This window comes from Motacilla alba, chromosome 4, assembly GCF_015832195.1.
Source record: "Motacilla alba alba isolate MOTALB_02 chromosome 4, Motacilla_alba_V1.0_pri, whole genome shotgun sequence".
Lineage (NCBI taxonomy): Eukaryota > Metazoa > Chordata > Aves > Passeriformes > Motacillidae > Motacilla > Motacilla alba.
The window spans coordinates 70,373,558-70,389,847 of NC_052019.1; the positions used below are offsets into that span (position 1 = coordinate 70,373,558).

Below are 16,290 nucleotides of genomic sequence, written 5' to 3' on the forward strand. Positions count from 1 at the left end.
CACACTGACAGAACTTCTTAATTTAGTTATCAAAATAAAAGGATGGAAGAAGGAGTCCCACCAAACGCTTGACTCGACCAAAGCTCATCTAACTAAGGTTCCAACATAAACTGGAACTACAAATCCCTGGATAGAACAAGCTATTTAATATGCAAATAACTTACTGGAAAACACAAGGCACCACTCCAGGGGAAAGGGTGGAAAACTTGAGTAACAGGCATTCCTGGGAAATGCTACTTGTGGAAAGCAACAATCTGTGCAGCCATCAGAGGGAGAGCAATGGAGAAGCTTTCTGCCAGAGCCTTTCAATATTACTGTTGTTTGTCCAAGTCCCCCAAGACTTTAGGGCAAATTGCTCAGAAAGCGAACACGTTCGTGTCCTGCCAGACCCAGGGCATGGTATCCTAACAAAGTGCATGTTGGAGGGTTCAAGGCCTGTGTGGGGGAACATGTTGCTGTATCTCTGCATTCCCATGCTCTTTGCTGTTTTGTTAGGGCTACAAATCCCTACCCCAGCCAGCAGCAGTGAGGAAACCAAAACCAGAGGCACAGTTTGGAGGCACAGAGCTCACGCCAAAGCACCTCAGCCCTCCTCAGCAGCCCAAGAGACCTTTTCACAGCACTAACTCCAAAACCTCAACTACTTTCCTACCCAGGAAACCCTCAGAAACTCAATCTACAGTGTCTGTAAGAAGGAGAGCAGAGTACCCCACGTATTAAACAACTGATGCTAAGCAGGGTCCCTCTTTTCCCCCGAAACGGGGAAAACATTCTGGTTTCTCTGAGTGTTTCTACGCCTGCAGCACTTAGGCAATAAGGATTGTCAGCCTTAGGGCAATACAAACCAATAAAGCCCTCAGCAAACTTTTGGGAATTGCGACTTTCCCAAAGATTCTCACAGTAAATGTTGCAACGGCTAGATCCTCTCAGTTTGTTACTACTGGCCATCAAAAACAGCAGCGTGGTACAAACCCACTGCTTCGCAGTGACTTGCAAAATCCCAACCAAGACCTCGAAGATCAACAAGCGAGAAACAGTGAAATTCACGCTGTAAGCTCATCTCCAGAGGGAGACTTCATTTGATGGGATACCATTCCACAGCCCAGGGATGGCACAGCTTGGGTATTGTCAGATGAAACAGGACTAAGGACAGTCACGCACACCCAGGCAGGCAGCAACAGAAGCAAAACTGCTCTGCTGCCCGGAAAAATGTTTCTTTATGCTTTTTTTGCCATTACTAATAAAAAAAGGAAAGCAAGCAAGCAGCAAAAACACAGAGAGAAGGAGTTCCAAGTATCGAGACAAATAACAACAGTTAGCAACATAAATCCCCAGTTTTATTACTGTTAAATCTCTCCCCAAAGAGCCATTCCCCATGACACTTTTATGGTTAAACATAGTAATTAAAATAAAATTAAAAAAAAAAAAACAGAGAGAAAAGAGACTGCACTGGGACCTGTGCACATCTAGGAGATCCCCTGAACTTTGAAATGATTCCTAAATGCAAAGTTTTTCATTCCTGGGGATTTTTCTATGGGAAGGTCAAGTACAACACAGCTCATTTGCTTCTAGCAATTATTTTGGGTCAGATATTGAGCTCATGTAGACTATAAACTCTGGTGAGTCATGACTTTATATCATTTATGTCCACCTTTATGCTTTACAACAATGACACTGATGAGATCACTATTTCCCAAAAATACAGCCTTTTCTTCCTCTGGTCACAGTGACCACAATAAGCAATTCCCAAAGCCTAAGCAGCCTTTACAAAGGGGCCATTGTCTGCTCCAGAGAACCTAGCAAAAAAATCCTCTTTGACTTAAATATTTTGAGTCCAATCAAGTACAAAAATCTATTTTGTGCCATTTATAGAAGATTTCTCTGCTTTTGATGGTCAATCATTTGACACATTAAGCCTAATGATGCTCTCTGGACAGCCCTTAATCCAAGTGGCACCATATATATTTTAGCCACTATGAAAAAAGCAAAGAGATAACCTGAGGTTTAATCACTGCAGCTACAGATCTTGCTGACACTGGATCCTACAGATCCTGAAAACCTTCCTTCATGGATAGGAAAGCATAAAATAAACACAAAAAGGCACCTGAGCCTCCAGCATCCCACAGATAAAACACATCCTTACTTTACAGATACAGGAGCATTTGGATGACAGGTGTGGCACAAGAAGGCAAGAACAGCCCCAGATTTCATAGAGATGCCCTCACAGGCACAGCAGTTTATCTATCACCTATTTTTCTCACAAAAATTGCAGCAGATACTTATTTTCTCTCTCAGCCTTGGTTACACCTCACGGGCAATGAGAGGCACATGTGAACACGAAGCACTGAGTAACACAAGGGAAATCTAACAGGCACTGTTGACTAATCCCAAAACTAAAAATCAACGCATAGAGAAATATTCAAAAACAGCCTGAGGGTAAAGGGTTAAGATGCAGCTCTGGCCCACCCATGCCAACACAGCTATAAAGTAAATTATCACTTCTCATGAGCAAAAAAAGTTAATTTGGGCACTTGAACAGAACTAAGGCATTCTTTGAGTACTTCATGGTTGTTATATCCTCCTGTGGCACTAAGGTCTAGCTGGTGCCTATTCGCATCAGTCTAAATCTAAACCAAATCTCTGGCCCTTTATTAGCTCTGATTTTTCCTCCCTAACATAGACCAGATACTAATTCTGCCTTAAACCATCTTGTAGGATATTGTGATGCTATCACACTCTGAATTTGGAATATCAAGTAAGGCCTCAAATTCGCCAAGAAAATCATCCAATTTTCCCTTCTGAATACATCAGCAGGAGCTCACTGCTGATTCTGAAAACCTCAAGTCTCCTAAGCCCTTGTTGCTGAAATGCAGAGGCTTCTGTAGTTCTCACTTCCATTCTATTTCCTATGAATTTGACACAACTTTCAAAATCAAATATTGCCTATTTTAATATAAAATCAGCTTAAGGGGGGAACTATATATTTCATGTATAACATATACATAGGACTACAATGCATAAAGTTTGCCACATGTTACATCTTTTGCTTTACTGTAGTTTAACAGAATCAATTAATTCAATGAGGAATTAAATAATGTTAAATATGTAATTTTTCCTTTGCTAAAGAGCACATTCTGAGGAATTCTCAAAGAATTCCTTACGTTTGGTCAGTATTGTGCCCCTGACTTGAGCTTTTCCTCACCCATTGTACTAATGTCTGCTGTCACGGTGCATCATTGATGGTAAATGATACAAAGTGGTTAATCACAAGTTCTTAAGTGAAAACCCAGAGTTCATTTACTTGGTTTGGATTTTATTTTGCACCTTTTGCCTGTTATCTTGGGGCCCATTAAACACATCTGTTAGAAATGAGTCACTATAATTCACATTAGAAAATCATTACTTCTTGAATATTTGCTTTAATGATTTGCTCTTGATGGTTAAACTAGAAACATAAAGAGAATATTAGTGCCACTGAAAATAAACTAAACCTAATGCCCCAATTCCCACACCAATATGAGCTAATGTACACTGATCTAGGCACAGGCGCACACACACTGAATATACCTGTACCAATGCTAAAAACGACCCGGCCGTGCCCAGCGCACCCACATTTACTTGAAGTGCAGCCATAAAACTGCAATTTTTCTATTCTTCAATATTATATCTGTGTTTTCTGTGCTCAGCTAATGGCGCTTGGGAAATCAAAACAGAATCCAGCGTTACTGACTCCGCGTCTCTGCCTTGAACAAGGCTCTGGTGCGGATGAACACCCATCCACTTTGGAGCGAGTTCCAAAGGCTTGATGCGCCCAATTTTTGAAGAAAGAGTGAGTCATGAAAGGAAAAAATTATCTGCTCTATTCGTCACATGTCAACAAACAGTACTTGAAAGCTTGGGTTTGTATCACTCCTGTCTAATATTCTGCCTTTCCCCACACTGACAGAGTTGCACTAGATGATAAATAAAAGATTCCAATCTTCCAAAAGCACTTCCCTATGATCAAAAGGGTTCTAACAGAGTACAATCAAGAATTTCTGTTTCTGTAAGCAAGCAATTTGTGCTTTATAGTGACATACATCATCCAAACGAGAGCCAGAATAGCGTGAAAAACAAATAAGTCTGCTGAGTTAGTGACTAAACTTCATTATCACAGCCATACACGCGGTTCTAAATAGACTATTTGAGATCTTGTGATTGAAAACACACCTTCACATCATTCATCAGCTACTTAAGGCCTGCCACCCTGGGAAAAAGCCAAATCACCTCCATAAAGTTGATAGAGGCACCAAAGGTCATCGGGAAGAGCACATCGTCTGTAAACAAGTCTGCATCAAATTCTGCTGCAATTCTGAATAATGAATAAATTAGAAATTGGGAGATTATGATCAACCGCCAAAGCAAGTTCTTGGGCACTGTAGTCTCTCAGGATTGTTAAAACCAGCAGTGCCTACAAATTAGAGAGAGCTGAGGAAGGCACAATGACCAAACTGAGCAGTTTTTTTCCAGAGAAATCCTAAGAATGCTGTAAAACTTTCTCCAGCTGTCCTTCCTAACTCACGATATTGTGAGATGCATGATAATGGTGCACATCCTGTGGCTGCTAAACACGAGGCAAAGTAACCAAGGTTTTAAAACTTCACATTTTTAAGAGAAATGAACACATAAGAAAGAGATAATCAAATAAACATTCGCTTTGTAGACATTAGAAAATTCAGGGAAACAACACCTTTCACCAAAAAAAAAACCCCACAAACTTCTGAAGTCAAAGAGGAGGAGCTTCACAGATTCTCTGCAGTTCTCAGTAGCACCCAGCAGATGGGATTCACACAGCAACTGCCCTCAGGGACACAAGCCCAAATTTAAACTGCACTGCAAACAAGAGTTACCCCCTTCTTGGTCTGGTATCTCTGAAGACACTGATAACTAAAGAAAAATACTCTTATCGGGCATGCCTGGAAGCCAAAAGCTGTGGAAAAGAACATGCAGCATGAACAGATCCACACAAAAACCTGGTTCCTCTCAAAACCCAATAATGCAATTTTAAGAAATTCATAATTACATAAGAACCAAAATTAGGCACTAGTAAGGTCCATTAAAGGACCTCAGTTAAAACAGACAAACCAGCAAAAATCCCCAAAGGTACATAAACCCACAGATTTACTGCCAGCAAGAAACACAAAAATTTACTAAATAATGCTGCATGAAGCCTATGGCTTTCTTTGCAAATTTTTAATGGCAAGAAAGGGGCTAGAGCATTTATTGGATATTTTACACTACATTATAACTGTACCATTTGATCATTACCAAACATATTATGCCACTGAACTCTCCTACGGTGTCCCAGGAACCGAGAGAGAACCCCTGGCCATGACCACTCTCCCACCCCCCCTTCACAAAGTCCCAAGACTCCAGCACAGACAGAGCCCAGGCAGACAGGAGAACTCAAATAAGCAGCAGAAAATTACATCCCTCAGGACATCCCAGCCTCTTCCAGCTGGGAGCACCTTTTCCCATCTGCATTACTCCTTGCCAGCCCCACTCTGTCACTGTTACAGCTCCTTTATTTGGCCTTTATGGCCCCACATGAAAATCTGGCCCCAAGTTAGCGACAAGGTGGAAAATAGGTCACAATTTCCACAAACGACTCCCTTCTCCGACACCTTCTTTTAATACTGGATTTCCATCTTTCCTCTCTGACAGCATCTTCCCAACACCAACTGGGACAGAAATATATAAAATTCCAATTACATGGAATGGAAAATTCATATATTTCCTATTAGGTAATAAGCAAGGTCAGAAATAGATTCCAATTTATCCCGACCTGCTTTGTCCTACCTTTCCTTTGTGAGAGTAGCACTTTTTCCTACAGCCAGCCCAAGCTGGGAAGTCCCATGGACTTCTTTAAGTGCTCATCAACAGAAAAAAAAAATTCTAAACTGCTCCTTAGTGTGTACTACAGTAATTAAACAGTTTTAAAAAACAGGGGAAAGGAACCAAGATTCCCATCTCATTGGAAGCAACTCCCTATTTTGTGAAATGCAGCACTAAACTTGTTCTTTCCTACAAACTTGTAGCTTCAGAGCTCAATCCAGATGATCGCCCAGAACAACAGCAAAGTATGTTCTGCATTTGAGAACAAATGCCCATAAAGCAGTCATACGACAATGCAACCCAACACGGATGAAGTGAAAGAGTACATGCAAATATTTCAGCCTGAGGTCATGAAGGCAGCCACTGACCAAGCCCCACATCTCAGGACTTCATCAGGCTGACTACAATTCCCATCTGAATTTGCAATTTACACTCAGAATGAGTAAAAATAATAGGGGGGAAAAAAAGGAATTTGTAAGCTAAACAATAGCCAAATCCCCCAGATATGTAAAAGCACATCTATTAAGCAATGATACTCTAAAATAAAGGAATTTTGTCTAATAAAATACTTGAAGAGGCTACCATTTCCCAGGCCAAATGAATATTAAGTCCAAGACCTCAGGTCCTATATGAGAGTTCCAAAAGTCCTGCTGCATTCACAGTGACAAATGAAATTCTTTATTACTGCAGAGATGACTCATTTGGGGGGAGATATCAACACCACAGGGGAAGCAGCTGTCTGATTAAATGAATATTTGTCTATTCTTATCTGTTCTCCATGAGGCTGCTCTAGCACCCACTGAAGTGAGCCTGGTCTTTGCCTTGGGATCACAGGAGGATCAGTTGATCCCAGGCCAGGAGGTCCTCTCTCACTCACTGCTCCAACTCCCTCCAGCACTAAAGGACTGTCAAGGACAAAGATCAAAGAGAATAAACCCCGTGGCAGTTCCGTCAGCCAGACTCTCTACAAGCCACAGCCTCATTGATCAGCCACAGAATCACAGAGCCATTTAGGATGGACGAGATCCAAGTGCTCCCCCAGCACAGCCAAGCCACCACTAACCCACGTTCCCAAGTGGCACATCCACACATTTCTCAAATCCCTCCAGGGATGGCGACTCCACCACTGCCCTGGCAGTCTGTTGCAGTGTCTGACAACTCCTATATGGCAAAACTTGACTCTTTCTTGCCTAACCAGCAACCACCACTGTCTTTGCACAGCAGGAAAGCATCTATTTCTAATTTTTTAACACTTCCACAAATATCCAAGATAAAGATGCTGATGCCCTGAAGCAGCACTTGGGAAGGGAAGAATTTTGTTGATTCTCTGACCCTATTTTTCACTGACAGGGGTCTGCCACCTCCACAATCTCTGAGGAGATTAAAGTTGCACCAAGCTTCTGTATTAAAAATCTCAGGCATTACTCCTAGTTCCGTATATTAAGAAGTAATGGGAGATTACAGGATAAAATAGGCAGCAAAACATATTGCAGACAGTCCCTGCAGAACTGAAAGGGTTATTGATGGGAAGAAACTCAACTGCTGCAAATCACTGTCAAAAGCAAAACCAGAGAAGAATATTTAGAACTTATGTTCAGATGGGCTAGAAGTGCACTAGATGCTTTGCAAGGAAGCATGCTTGCTCTGCAAATGGCACATGGGCATCTTGAGTTCCAGGTGTTGGGAAAAACCACCTTCATTTTACCCCTCGGACTTGGCAGATTTCTCTCCAATTCCATTTGAGATTTTCCAGTGCTTTCTGCTTCTCTATTTATTTTAATCATTATTTCTAGATGGGTATTAAATTTATAAATTGGTGCCAGAACACCAAGGTTCTCCTTGCGCTAACAACGGGGTGATTTGAACAGGAGGGGTCACAAAACATAAAAATTACATAAAGAACATTTTGGACCTCACAGCACATTGGCGTGACATTTTTTTCCACCATACATAATCTGTCCTTCAATCACAGAGCTGTATTACAGAAAGTGCACACATGTTTAAAAATTACATTGGAAAATATAAATCACTAAGATGGTTATGTAATAGGAGGTAAATTATCTCCTGGCTGAAATCATCTGGAAAAAATCTAAATCTCCTGAAATCATTGGCAAATCTTTCAGGGTTATTATATTAAGAGTTAAGGTTATTATATATAGTATTTTAAAACCAAGTGTTCCTTCATAACCTTTAATTACAGTTCCCTATCTATAAATTATCCTTCTCCATCTCAAACTCTTCTTCCAGAAGAAGGCTGCTTCCTCTCAAGCCTTCTGCTTTTGTATCATTAAGCTTGCACATTGAAGTTGGTTTAAAAAGGATAAAATACTCCTTCCTGCGTTTCACGCTTCTGGGCCAACAATCATTATTACAACTATGCAGAGACTACAACATAATGACCGTTTATTGCCCAAAATAATGGAATGTGTGCTGCTAAACCCAGCCAGATGATGTACAAGATGGCTAAACTGCAATAAAGAGAAAACCGGTGTTAATCAACCTTTACAACCACCTGCATTTTCATCAGCTGGAGCAGGACATGGTTCCTCCTAAGCTGCCCTCAGACAATTTCCTTCACTCCTCTGTTTTAATGAATTCCCAAGCACTGCTCAGAGTAAACACACTGAGGTTGGTGTCAGCTCTGTTCCACCGCGGCAGGGACAAATCCTCCATGGAACTGGGAGGGACACTGAGCTAGCTCTGTGCTGGCTCTGCAAGGAAATGCATCCCATCTGCCCTCTCACCCACACTGCAGTGCCACCCCGCAGGCACCGGGAGCATCAGCAAACCCTAAACCACACAGGTTCAGTGCTAGGCTTCCTCAGAAACCCGGGGAAGACAGCCAAGCACGTACTTCCTTAAGCTTGGGAGAACTCGTGCTGCAATGCAGAGCCGGCTCGGGGCACAGCTATTAATTATTTCTGATTTCACTTCTTTGGGAAACCTTTTGCAGGGCCTCATCACTCACCAGGCTAATAGCCTGCACCACTTGAGGGTGCACACAGCTCTGCTGAAGTACCTGGTGCTAACACCTGCATCCCAGCAAAGGAGAGGTTAGTAAATCAACTATTACCAAAGGAGTGCCTGAGTGGTTTGTCTACCCTTCAGACGGCACTGCAGGCTTTGTGCTGTCCCCATCAAGAAAAGAAAAGGGGAAAAATACAACTTAGGGGATTTTTCATGATCCTAAAAATACCCCTGATGCAGCCAGTGGCCGCGGCTGCCATTTGCCAAGCCCAGTTAGGCTGAGCAGCACAGACGCTGTGGCTGCGGGGGCACTGGGGGATGGCCAGATTCTCCCAAGAAAACACAGCAGCAGCATGGAGAATACAGCACACATCTCATCTAGTTGCTATGGAGTCTCCATGCATTCCCTCAGGAAAATTTAACTGCGATACAGCAGCTGCACTGACCAGTCAAAATATTTTTCTTTAAAATCTGTATCACTTTCTGTCTCCAGCAAATGTCAAATTTTGCAAAACAAATCCATGCTCATGAAAGCCACCCTGCTCTGCACACAGCAGCTTGCCTTGGCAATTTAAGGTTCATATCAGCATTTTAGATTTTATTCAATTCATCCTGCTAAGTCATTCCATAGAACCATAACACTTTCAAAAGATGTCTATTCATAAGCTTTTCCACGAACAAGATAAAGAGAAACAGGGATCATTTGGAAAATGACTGGTTTTCCTTTTGCTGTTACATAAAGTTTTGAGGTTTCCATGTATATAATGCAAGAGTGTTATTTCAATAACAAAGGGCAACAGCTTCACACTGAATGAGGGCAGGGCCAAATGGAATATCTGCGAGAAATTCTCTCCTGTGAGGGTGGGGAGGCCCTGGCTCAGGTCACCCAGGGAAGCTGTGGGTGCTCCATCCCTGCAAGTGTCCAAGGCCAGGCTGGATGGGGCCCTGAGCACCCTGGTCCAGTGGAAGGTGTCCCTGCTCATGGCAGGAGGAAAATGAGATGGGCTTTGAGGACCCTTCTGACCCAAACCCTTCTGTGATTCCATGACTCCCAACAGTAACTAAACAGAGCTGATATTAAATCCACGGTCACCCTGTGGAGAGCTAAAACAGAGCAAACTTGCACTGTTACCTGCTACTTCACTAAGCACAACTGAGTCACCCTGGCCTGGAGATGTGAATGGCAGCAAGTAATCCTTTCCTTTGGGCAGCTCTGAACGCCCAGCACCATGTTCATCAGCACAAACAGAAAAGGTTTGCTGAGCTTAACTATTCTCCACTCACATATGGGGGCCTTTTGGGATATCTTAGTTACTGCCTCCTCTTGCTCCAGCAGCGAGACTAAAATCAACACAACGCACGTGATTCCTTCCCTCCCTGCTGCACTGGTGCCTTTAAAAAGAAATGAAGCAGGGGAACAAGAAGGCTCCAGCGGGTCCAGGCAGCCCCCAGGAAATCATGGCCTGAGCAGCGAGGCACGAAGCGGCTTTTGTCTGCTCGAGTCTCCTGTTGCACTGATTTTGAGCAGTGACATGTCTCTGTTAGACATCCTGGCATAGCACAGGCCAGAAAGAGTAAATAATTTAAAATAAGCTTAAATTATTCAACCTAAAACAGCTTAGAAAGGCTTGTAATTATAGTTCTATCGGCTGAAATCATTTTCTACCAGCCTGGGGAAATAAGAGCTAGGCTCATTTTGGGTGAACACCGCTTGTCAATGCTGCCTTATTTCACAAACAGGAATAAAGAAAAGGCAGATCTAAACTATCAGGCCAAAAGAAATCCACACTTCTCCTCAGGTCACGTACAAGAACAGCATCCCACTAATATTTGCTAAATATGAAACACTGCGAGTTTTTCCTGACCCAGACAATCAGTCTCACTGGGCTGTTTCAGAGCACAGGCAAACAATAACTTTTTAAATCTTGTGTTACTTCCATCCCCTTCCTCCTTCTGCTCATTCTTATCCTATCTTCATGAGAAAAGGATCCTGCTGGAGGACAAAAAACTGACCTTAAACAGACATGTGTACTCTGAAACCTACTTAGGCTCACCTCCCTAAAATGTCTCTTTTCCAAAGCCCTAAGCAGCTAATGAACCTGCTAGGTTTTGAGGAGGTTAACACGCCAAATCCTTCATTAGCATCAACAAACAGAAGGTAATTACAGACATTTTTTTAATTGCAGCCTTTGTTTTCAGTCACTTATAAAAGGGCAGCAAGCAATTAATTTGTATTGATCCGTACGTGGAAGGCCTTAGCACAGGAATGAGTGTTAACATGGTTTTGAAGAAAACTCTGAAAAACTATAAGCAACACACTAAATATATTTACAATACATGGAACTTCCATAAATAATTAGCGAGAGAAAACCCTTGAACAGCACCACCTCTGTGAACCCCCTGAAATTCACTAAATTACATTGCTCAGATTTCAGGAATTCATATTAAATGCTCCAATACTATATATAACTGTGTAACAGTGAGGAACATCTAAACCTACCTGCACAACCCCATGGACTGAACAGGGAAAAAAAATCATTTTTGCTGTCTAGGGCTAAAAGGACAGGGTGTTCATAGGCACATTCATCAAGATGTAGGTAAGTATGGAAGAGCTCACCAGATGTTCAAACCAAACTACCAGTACCATGAGTGCACAAAGGAGCTGCTTGACACTGATGCAGAGAACAGGAATTCTCTTTTACAAAACCTGAAGTAGCACCTACATTCCCAAAAAGTAACCCAGAAGATGTTTTGTGAGCAGAGTCAAGTCAATAAAGTGTGACAATCCACCTGCCTGCCAGCTGTAGTATGGGAATGAGGTGGTGCCTGAATGGCAGCGCTCCTGCTACCCTGCTCAGGGCCAGCCTCCCTGCTCCCACCCTCTGGATGCACTATAGATTGGCAAATACATCCACCAGGCATGGCTCCAGCTTGCACCATTCAACTATCAACTCAGAGCTCATATGCCGCTCTCACTTCAGGTGCCAAACTTTCCCCAGGAGTTCAGTGGAAAAGCCCGAGGGACTAAATTACAGAAGCCAGATTTCAAAAAGCTTGACACTTCACAGTTTAACATCTGACATCCTCATTAAACATTTTTTTAATTGCTGAACACAAAGCCGCCCAAACATCACATAATAATTTTTCCAGTGGTGCAGGAAAAGTAATGAATTTCAAGGACACAAAATATTTCACAAGGAGGTCAACAAATCCATCCCCATAGCCAGCAAAGTTTATCATGGATGATTTCCTACAAGGTGCAAATGCTCTCTCAACTTTTTATAATCATTCATGCTAGGTTAAATTTGCAGAGACAGGATAGGTGGACAGTCACCGTAGGCAGGTGGTGACATTTCTCCTCTCTTAGGTTGCTCTTTGAAAATCTCAGCAGAAGTTCTTCTTACTGATGAAGACAAAGGGAGAGACGGAAACTTGGGCACTTTGGACACTTTCATAACTTTATAGAAACAATCACATAATGAATTAATGCAGCCATAAAATCCAAAGTGTCTGCCATGACACTGGATTGCGCCCAGCAAGCTTTACAATGCAAAGGGATTTAGCATTCCAGGAACACATTTTCCTCCTCCTACATCCAGTGTCTCACACAATAGAGCCGACACACCCTGTTCATCTTTTCCCCTGTATTCCAGATATGGATGAATTCAACTTCAACTTCTGAAGAGGCACAGTCACCCACAGTACCAAAATCACATTGAGATAAATTATCTGTGTTTTGAAATACTGTCTACATATGATTTATTAAGATGGAATAAACCTTGTGTTTCAAAAATTACCAAGGAAATTAACTGAAATACCACAGATAAATCAAGGAATGATTAGACAACAACAAGAAGGTGAGCAAATCTAAACTTGAAAATTGCTTTCCCATCAGAAGCGAGGGAACTGGAGATGATCAATCTTGCTTCATTTCAGAACACCGTGTATTTGTACCCATGCACATCACACCCCCCAAACAGGACATGGAGAAAATGAAGCAGTAAGTCCCAATCTATTCTGAAGTGCAACATCATCTAAAGAAGCTCCATTTCACAAGGAAGCAAACCAGCCAGGTATTACTTTCACACCCAGATATAGCTCCATAAGGAAAATATTGGCTTGAAATACAGAAGGAAAATGCTCAAAGGGCACCAGGAATAGGCACCTCCTACGTAAACACTCCATTACAAAACACCAAAAAGGGTTTTTTTCATGGCTGGAGAGGCATTTGAAACATCTAGAAACTCTAGTGAATCACAGAGACGTTTGCCAAGGCAACGAACACAAGACTGAACAGACAAGACATACTCAGTGCTAAGGAAAGAACAGCAGGTTAAAGCTGCAGTGAACCTTGAAAGCTTCAGTACACAGAGGTCAAGCAGTGAGAGACTCTTTCCCTTCCTTATCCTGATACGAACTCCACAGGGATCCCACAGCAGGTTCACACCAGGTGAGATAGCGGCTGGCAGCCATGAACCAACACAAGAGTGACCAAGAGCAAAGAACTGGATCTCTGCATGACTTCATCCTCCTCGGGAGGCCTTTTTCTAGCACACCAAGCACTCCTTAGCTCCTCCACGTTCTCCTTCCTCACTGAAATCTGGCCCTTTCCAAGGGATGAACTTTGGGGCTGCCAGGCTCAGTGCAGAGCCCATGTACCCAATGACAAACACCCACCATCCCGGCCAAAGATGTGCTTGAAATTCAAGTGGGCCTGGATTTAAGACAAATCTGACAACATTTTCTAGAATGTGAGAAGTCTCTCATTTTCATCTTTTGTGAAAAAGGAGATGGTAACATGAAACAAAGTCTGCTGTTGAGGTAAAACAAAGCAAACTCATTTCCTGTTTCCTGCAGCTCCGTAACGGAAGATACTTAGTGCTTGCTGACTATTCCCCACACACTCTGGAATTCAGCTGGCAGCAGAATCCCTCCATCCTTGCCTTTCTGCACATATTGTCCAGCAGTAGCTCTGTGTGAGCTTCCGCTGTGCTCAGGGTGTCAAGGGAAGGACAAAATGCACCTGATGCCACTGGTTCTCCATCTCTTTCAGCAAACAGTGATGAATATTCCAGACGGTGTGGAACATTGTATGCTAAGAATACAGAACTCATGAATCTCGCCTTCAAAAAGGTATAAAAGTTTTGCAAACTTTTAAAATACTAAATACAGACCCAACTGCTGCTAGTAGAGACCAGATGTCAAACTCTGTCCTCATGACTGATGGCAAAAAGGTAACAGCCATCAGCTTACCACATCTGTAACACTCAAAAATCAGTTTCATTTGGCAGTAGAATCCATTTTCATACCATGTTTTTTCTTTGGGATTTTATGCGGGTTTTCGAAAAATCTTTTCAACATTTGTCACATGCAGAGACAGGAAGCTGTGTCTGCTTTGAGAAGTACTTTAGACAGGGAGAAGCAAGCATGTGTTACAGAGAGCCAGGGGCTAGGCAGCTGGATTCCCAGGCTGTAATTCCAGCTTGGCTGCTGACTCTGAGTGACCGTCACAGAACCACCCCGGTTCCCTCGCCACACTCTGCAAAGGGTGAGCCACACGCAGCTCTCTCCAAAGACACTAAGAGGCCAGTGGAGCTGGGCCTTATGTATCCTGAATTTGGGTAAAATGGAATTAAATTGCATTCAAATCTACATATTTGAAGCTGCTCACCTGCTGTGTTAGTACCTGGTTTTTAATTATGTTAATACATTTGGGTACCCACACAATTATTCAGAAGGTTGGGGGGCTGTTCACATACACATGTTTGCACCAGTTCCCTTTTTCCACACTGCAAGAAAAGGTCAGACCTGCATAAAAGGGAAAATTTCCAACTTAGATGCAAGATAAGCAGAGCTGCCTCTTGTCAAGTGGCTTTTAAACTCAAATGAGTCAATCTCAAAAAGAACACAAGAGAAAGCCTACAGTGTGCAAACTCCTTCTCCCAGTTTTTGAGCGTAGAATAATTCTGTTCATCTTCAAAGAACCACTAAGGCTGGCCAAGAGAGGATGTGAGCAGCTCAGTGCTCCTGCTGGCCAGGGGTCTGTAAGGGCCCGGGGCTACGTCAGGCAGCAGCTGTGACAACATCTCAGAACGTTCTGGTGCCAGCCCAGCAGCACAGGGCTGCAGCCAGTTTGCAGTGCTGCTGCCCAGACAGGTGATGGTCACACGGCAGAACACTCAAGAGGCAGAGGCACAACGAGCCCACGCCCTGCAGCATCCCTGGGAGCTTGGAGAAGGGTGGGATGGTACTAACAGATGCCCAGCATCCTGCCAGAGTGGAAGAGCTAAAGCCACGGCCCTTCACTTATCCTCGTCTGCGTAATCAGGATGTTCCAGGGACACAGGAAAAGTTTCTATGACGAGGCCAAAGGAGCGCTTTGTGCACTTGGCACGTACCGGTGTGTGGCACGTATTGAAAAGAGGGTTGGGAAAGACAGCCCACAGCACCTGACACATTCCCCCACTCCAGTGATCCCTCCACAATCAAAATGGATCTCCATTTTAGGGAAAATCCACTCACTGCAGTGTAAGGCTTTCCAAACAAATTACAAAGTTGGAACCAGATTCCCCCTATGCAGAAACACTCTAAGTCCTAAGAGCAAACAAAAACATATTCATTTGCATTTTGCCTCTCATGGACCTGCACACCTCATTTGTTCCTAGCCTCCATTTTCCAAGAAAGTCAACAAAAACTGGAAGGGCCCCTACTAGGAGATAATCCCATTTCACATGAAAAGCATTTATTGCTCTTCAGGAATTAAAGCGACAGATACATAAATATCTCAGAGATAGGTAGCTCACTTAAACTGACGACTAAATAAAAACACTATATGTACCACATATTCTCTGTTTGGGTTGTTCTGTGCCTATGTGATGGGCGTGCACACAAACCAACATTCCTGATCTGCTCTACACCCTGCATTCTGCACAGCACGGGCACGTACAGATACAGACATAAACAACCCATGGCTGTGCTGCTGTGTGTCTCCTGCAGCAGCAGCAGGACGGAAAAGCCCAGCCTGACCCACCCCCCGACCATCTGACTGAAGGCAAGTTTAGGGTGCAGCCAGGCACTTGTTTATGTAACAGCAAGGTACAGCCGCAGTAGAAGGGAGCCAGGAGCAGGGGCGGAATATTAAAAAGGAGGAAACGCACACAGCACTGGAGTGTTCCCTGTGTTTTCTAAGCAAAGCCCGCTGGTGATCCCTGGATCAAAAAAACTGATGAGGAGCCTGCATCAGCACACACGATTACTAGCAGGGATGCGGCCTGAGCCTGCCTGCTGGCAGCCAGGGACATGCCGCACTCTGGGAAAGGAGAGAGCAGAAGGGGCAGCATTAATTCCATCCAGCTTTAATTAAAGCAGTCCAACAGGCCCTTGAATCAAACACGCTGAGGAAATAGGACTTGTGACAATCGGGAAAAGCAACGCACGCTGTAGTTAAGT

General features: G+C 43.2%; 1 protein-coding gene across 18 annotated transcripts in view; it reads right to left on the reverse strand.

Annotated features, from left to right (window-relative positions):
- Positions 1–16,290, reverse strand: part of ANK2 (ankyrin 2) — a 277,263-nt gene that overhangs the window by 131,616 nt on the left and 129,357 nt on the right. The gene's annotated exons all lie outside the window — the stretch shown is intronic.